This window comes from Meles meles, chromosome 9, assembly GCF_922984935.1.
Source record: "Meles meles chromosome 9, mMelMel3.1 paternal haplotype, whole genome shotgun sequence".
Classification (NCBI taxonomy): domain Eukaryota; kingdom Metazoa; phylum Chordata; class Mammalia; order Carnivora; family Mustelidae; genus Meles; species Meles meles.
The window spans coordinates 115,267,473-115,273,604 of record NC_060074.1 but is presented as its reverse complement, the minus strand read 5'-3'; the positions used below and the strand labels follow the sequence as shown (position 1 = coordinate 115,273,604).

Below are 6,132 nucleotides of genomic sequence, written 5' to 3'. Positions count from 1 at the left end.
GTTGTTGACTAAGTCATGCTATTTTGCAAAAGATTAGATTGGAAGGCATCACAGTATTCCCCATTCTGAATTTCTCCTCAGAGAGGAGCTGGGTTAAGATAGGAGCTCTTGCTATCAGAGTTTGGAGTTTTAAAGACCATTAACTGCAGGCCTTCCCAAAGGAGTGTGTGTGTGTGTGTGTGTGTGTGTGTGTGTGCACGCGTGCACTCATGTGTGTAAAGAGAGAGAGAGAGAAAGTTTACAGGTAGATGTTAAAAATGAGAAAGCAGTCCAAAAATGGAGTCACTTGTGCTAAATTCCACCCTAGCAAAAAAAGATTTAATAACTAATCTAATTGTAGTTTCAACCACCCAGGAATAATATGGAATTGTCTGGTAAGCATAAATGAGATAATCCTCTTGAGAGACCCATTTTGATCTCTTTGAGGAAGGTAACCTTGCTTGAAACAATACATTCTTTGCTAACAATTTTCTTTTCCTATCCTTCTTCCACCTTTAAAAACCTTTCCTTTTCTATAGCTCGTTGGAGCTCCTTTCTATTTGCTAGATGTGATGCTGCCCGATTCATGAATCGTTAAATAAAATCAACTTGATCTTTAAATTTACTCAAATGCTTGCTATTTATCACAGAAAAACAAATCTTAAGTGTACAGCTCAATAAATGTTTACAAAATTCACCTTTCAGGAGTAGGGTGGAGGGAAGTTCCCTCAGGCTACTTCCCAGGAAGGGTCCCTACCTTGAGCCCAGAGGCACCACAGGGACTTAAAGTCATCTTAAAAGTTTAGCAGTAAAGATCACTAACATTTCTCTATTTCCCACTATTGTCTTCTTTATTTAAAAATAAACTTTTTTATTTTATTTTGGAATAATTTTATTTTATTTTTTAAAAGAGATGTATTTACTTATTTATTTGAGCAGGGAGCAGGAGAGAAAGAAGCAAGCTTCTCGATGAGTAGGGAGCCCAGTGCAGGGCTCCATCCCAGGACCCTGGATCAGGACTTGAGTGGAAGGCAGACGTTTCACTGACTGAGCCACCTAGATGACCCTGGAATAATTTTAAATTTGCAGAAAAGTTAGTATACTCTTCACTCAGTTTCAGATAATGTTCACATCTTACATAATCACGGTGCAATAATCAAAATTAAAAATTACAAGTAATTGTTATTATTCAAAATCAAGCATTTGGAATTTAACAGCTTTTTCCAGATTCCACCCTGGATCCCCCATTGCATCTGACAGTTTCTCAGTCTTTCCTTGTTTTTCATGACCCTTAAAGTTTTTGAGGAGTACTGGTGAGGTAGTTTGTGGAACATGCATCAATTAGGAGTTGTCTGATGTTTTTGTCATGGTTAGATTGGGATTGTAGTTTTTTTGGGAGGAAGACCACAGGAAAAGTGACCTTTTCATCACATCATGTCAAAGGTAAATATTATCAACATGACTTACCATGGCTGATGTCAATCTTGATCACATGGTTGAGTAGTGTTTGTCAGGTTTCTCCGCTGTAAAGTTATTTTCTCCCCTCTCTTTGAGAGGAAGCAATTATGCAGATTCAGGGTGTCTGGGTGGAGGCTTATACTTCCTCTGGATTAGGTATGATTTATTAGAATTCTTCTATTAAAAAAAACTTCTCTCTTCTCTTCATTAATTTAACCATTTACTTTCAAAAGAATGGACTCTGCTATATTTGTTTTATACTCTGTTATAACCTAATACTACATAATTTATTTTGGTTCTCAAGTTGTTCCAGATTTGGCCATGGGGAGCTTTTTCAGGTTTATCCCGGTGTCCTTTGACATGCCTCCATGATTTTATTTTTTGAGCATTTCTCACATCAAGCTCCAGGCTCAGGTTGTACTTTCGCTGCCATAGTTCCAGAGCCACTCATGTCTCTAAGCAGCCCTGGCTCCTTTTATTGGAGGATGGCATTTGGACAAAGGCCAGGGTGCAAACAATTTTTTCAGTTGAAAATTAAACTTCGACTTAAGCAGAGCTGAGGATGCCTCAGGACCCTCCCCTCCCTCCTACGACGACCCCGGCTCCGCCGCGGCCTCCGCGACTATTCCAGGCCTGCCCCGCGCGGCCGGGCGCATGCGCGCCGGGGAGGCGTGACGTTGGACAGCGGCCCGGACGTCGGCGTGAGGCTGTAGGAGCCCAGGAACGCCAGTGGCGTCTTTGCGGTCCCGCGCCCTGCTTCCGTGCTCCGCGGCGGCTGGAGGGTTCGCAGGTAAATGTGTGCATCCGGTCCAGGCGACTCCAGGGCCCCTTCTGTTCCTCACCCCCCCAGAGTTGGTTCCTCTGGAGCCTTTCCCTAGGGTCGCCCAGCCCGTCACCACTCGGAGACGATCCCTTCTGGAACCGCGGTCCCCGGCGTCTGTCCCTGTAGAGCCGTGGTGAGAAAGTCGTCCCTCTCCGCGCGCCCTCCCCTTCCCGGTGTAGGTCCCTGCAGAACTTCCCGTCCAGCCGCGCCCCGCACCCTCCGAGAGGACCCCTCCTTACACCCCGCGGCGTAGACCCAAGCTTCCTTTAGCGGCGTTTCCTCGGCGCGCGCCCCGGCGACCCCCCGGCCACCCCCCGGCCCCGGCCCCACCTCCTTTCTTCCCTTCCTGCTGTTGGCCCCACCAGAGCCTCCTCTGGAGCCGGGCCGCTCCCCGTGCCCTCCTCCCCCGTGTCGACTCCTCCAGAACCTTCCTTAGAGCCGCCCATCCCGCCACCCTCGGAGCGGACCCCCTCGGGTTCGGCCAGGCTGGAGCGGCCCAGCTCCAAGCTGCTCGGGGGGCACCGTCCTCGGCCCGCGCCGCCGTCCCTCCGTGGTGCGCCCCTCTAGAGCCGCCCAGCCCCGCACCTCTCCGAGAGCACCCGCTTCTCCCGGTGCGCGTCCCTCCTCTTCCAGGCCCCTGTGGAGCCTCTTCCAGCGCCACCCACTCGGCGCACCTCGGAGGCCCGCGCCCCTTCTCGCCTCTCGGGTCGGCCTCTCCAGAGCCTCCCCTTGAGCGGCCCAGTCCTGCCCGAGCTCTTCTGCTGCTGTCCCCCTTCCCGCAGGTGCTCCCCGCGGTCCCGCCACCTCTCCGCCGGTACGGGTCTCCCAGAGCCTGGGTTCCGCCTTGCGAGCACCGAGGTTGCTCCCTAGGAATGCGGAGCGTTACTGAAGCTGAAGACTCGCGGGGCGACTGGCCGCCACTTCTTTTCACTTATTCCTGGCCTTGGGGTGGTTGGTGGTTAGTCTTAAGGACTTTGGGTTGCACGTTACCTTTTTTCACGTTTGATCCTTTCACTCGGCCAGATCGGGAACTCCGGAGCGCAGGATTATTATTTTGTGTGGGCAGAGAGTTTTTTGTTATTATCTCAAATGTAAAGTAATACACACCGAAGATGCTTCGTAAAAATGAAGGAATAGTAAGTTCCAGTTTTTCTGGGTGGGTGGAGGGAATGCGGTGTGATGGCCATACTGTCAAGAAATCTAGAGGAACGTGGTTAATTCCCAACGCCATTGACTCCTAGGCCCTGAGAATCTTTTTTTTTTTTTTAACCTCTGGGGACTCGGACAGGGTGAGTCACTGACAGAGGCTGGAGTGTTTATTACGAAAGGGAGGAAAGTTCTGGGTCTCTTGGTCTTTGAGGAAGCTATTGCCAGTGCAGGAAATGAGTTGTCTGAAGCCGAAAGCGGAATTAGGGCCCTAGCGAGGACCGTCAGTCGCCTATTATGGCCGTCATTATTTGTCTGACCAAAATATATGAGATTGTGCAAAGGGCCAGCCTATACGTGGCAATGAGAATGCCTGGGGTTTATTTTTCACATTAGTGATTTCTGTGCTTGACTCCCCTGCCCCTCCCCAACATACTGATCTCTGAGGGCAGGAATTCAAAATGCTTCAAGATGGTCCTGGCAGACAACTTAGTGTTCAGTAAATGCTTCCTAGGGAAGCTGCAGAAAAGAACTCAGAACCTGACAGAGGTTCTTCACTTGCATATTTTTAATTGTGTTGGCATATTCTGTAGGTAAAATTCCTAATAATCTCAAGGACTGAATTTCTGAAACTTGTACATCATTCTGTAGAATGAAGGACAGATAGCACTCTGTGTGATAGTCATATTACTTCTCTGGAAGAGAGAGTGTTCTTTTCTGATTGCCTCTAGAAACTGCTGTGCTTCCCAGCTTGCCACTCTACATAAATATTTGGGTTCTTTCTCCTTAACTCTGCCTTTTTTTCTTTCCAGATGTCTAAAGAAATTAAAAATTATTAGTGTCTGTAACTGAAAAAACTGCAGAGAGTAAAATAAACATGTTACAAAATGTGGGTTAGTTGTGTTTTATTGGTTGTATGTTTGCTTCTGAATTTGATGGTGAGGATAGAAAGTTGAGCTTTCTTGCCTCTCCAGTGTGTCTGCCCTTTGATGAGTGCTATATTAGGCTTGTTACTGAGAAGTGGTTGCTACCTGGCAATGGTCAGTGCTATATATGAACTAAATGACGATGGATTACCCAGTTCTTGTCCCCTGTATTTAGAGGCACTAGGGAATTCTTGTTGCCTTTACAATATCGTTATTTTTTTTAAGATTTTATTTAAACATTTATACATTGTGAGAGTGCATGCATGTGTGTGTGTGCGTGTGTGTGTGTGTGCATGCGCGCGCGCGCACACACACACACACACACACACACACACACACACACAGTGAGGAAGGCAGAGGAAGATTATCTTCAGGCCGACTTTGTGCTAAGTGCAGAGCCTAAGGCGGGGCTCAGTCTCACACCCCATGAGATCATGACCTTAGCCAAAACCAAGTCATCCAGGAACCCCTAAAGATTTTATTTTTAAGTAATCTCTGCACTCAATGTGGGCACAAACTCACAACCCCGAGATCAAGGGTGGCATGTTCTACTGATGAAACCAGCCAGGTGCCCCTACATTATCATTTTTGAAGAACAGAGTTTTCTTTCCTTTGATAAGGTAATCACTTTTACAGTTAAAGTACAGCGAGGGCTAGCTAGAGGAACAAGGTTATTGTGAGTCAGTTGTAGACAGCTTTGAATTGCACTTCTTAGAACAAGATAGTAATGTAATTACAGCTGTTCTCTCTTTAGGAGCGCCTCATATGGGGCTCTTTGGGCATATTATCTCAGTTAATTGTCACACTAACCTCATGAGATAACTAGTAATGCCCTGTCATATAGGTAAGAAAGTGAGGCTTGGGAGGTTTGCTATTTATTTATTTATTTATTTTCAGCGGAACAGTATTCATTGTTTTTGCACCACACCCAGTGCTCCATGCAATACGTGCCCTCTCTATTACCCACCACCTGGTTCCCCAACCTCCCACCCCCGCCCCTTCTAAACCCTCAGGTTGTTTTTCAGAGTCCATAGTCTCTCATGGTTCACCTCCCCTTCCAGTTTCCCTCAACTCCCTTCTCCTCTCCGTCTCCCCACGTTGGGAGGTTTGCTTTTATGCTCCTAGTCATACCAGTTAGTAAGAAGTAGAGCTCAGAATTGCCAGATTCCAAAGGCAATATTCTTTCCACCTGTTAAATTGATGTCTTTTGGATTCAGTGTTTTGTTTTGTTTTTTAAAGGTTTTATTTTAGAGAGTGCATGTGCACTCACGAAGTGGGGTACAGAGGGAGAGGGAGAAAGAATCTGAAGCAGACTCCATGCTGAGTGCAGATCTGCACTTGGGGCTTGATCTCGTGATTCTGAGATCAGGACTTCAGCTGGAACCAAGAGTTGGGACGCTTAACCAACTGAGCCACCCAGGCATCCGTGGATTCAGTGTTTTTAAAATGATTTGAGTTCACATTTAAACTAATTTGAATTGCTGAAATGATTTATATTTAAAAGCTTCCTATAGGTTTATTGGCATGTGAGTAGTGTGGGTATTTTGCAGTTAGTTAGTTTGCTGGTGTTTTACTGTCTAGAGAGACCAAACCGCAGGACTTTGATCTGATGAATTTTAGTTTATGCAGTAGATCTTGCTCCAGGATAGAAATAGTGGAACGTTGAAATAAGCTGTGAAGTAATGTGGAATTCAGCAAGGTAAGGCAAAGAAATATTCCTGTTCCTTAAGGGATGGATTTGGTTATGTGTTCTGCAAGGTGTTTTGTTTTTTGCTTTTATTTCTATATATGTATTCAAAT

At 46.3% G+C, this 6,132-nt stretch overlaps 1 protein-coding gene across 3 annotated transcripts in view; it reads left to right on the top strand.

Moving 5' to 3' along the window:
- Nucleotides 1–2,104: 2,104 nt before the first annotated feature.
- Nucleotides 2,105–6,132, top strand: part of PLEKHB2 (pleckstrin homology domain containing B2) — a 54,084-nt gene continuing 50,056 nt past the window's right edge. For 2 of the 3 annotated variants that reach the window (XM_046019652.1, XM_046019650.1), the window contains exon 1: nucleotides 2,105–2,227. The gene's annotated coding sequence lies outside the window, so the exon portion shown is untranslated. The remainder of the gene's footprint in view (nucleotides 2,228–6,132) is intronic. The other variant, XM_046019649.1, reaches the window with a different exon arrangement.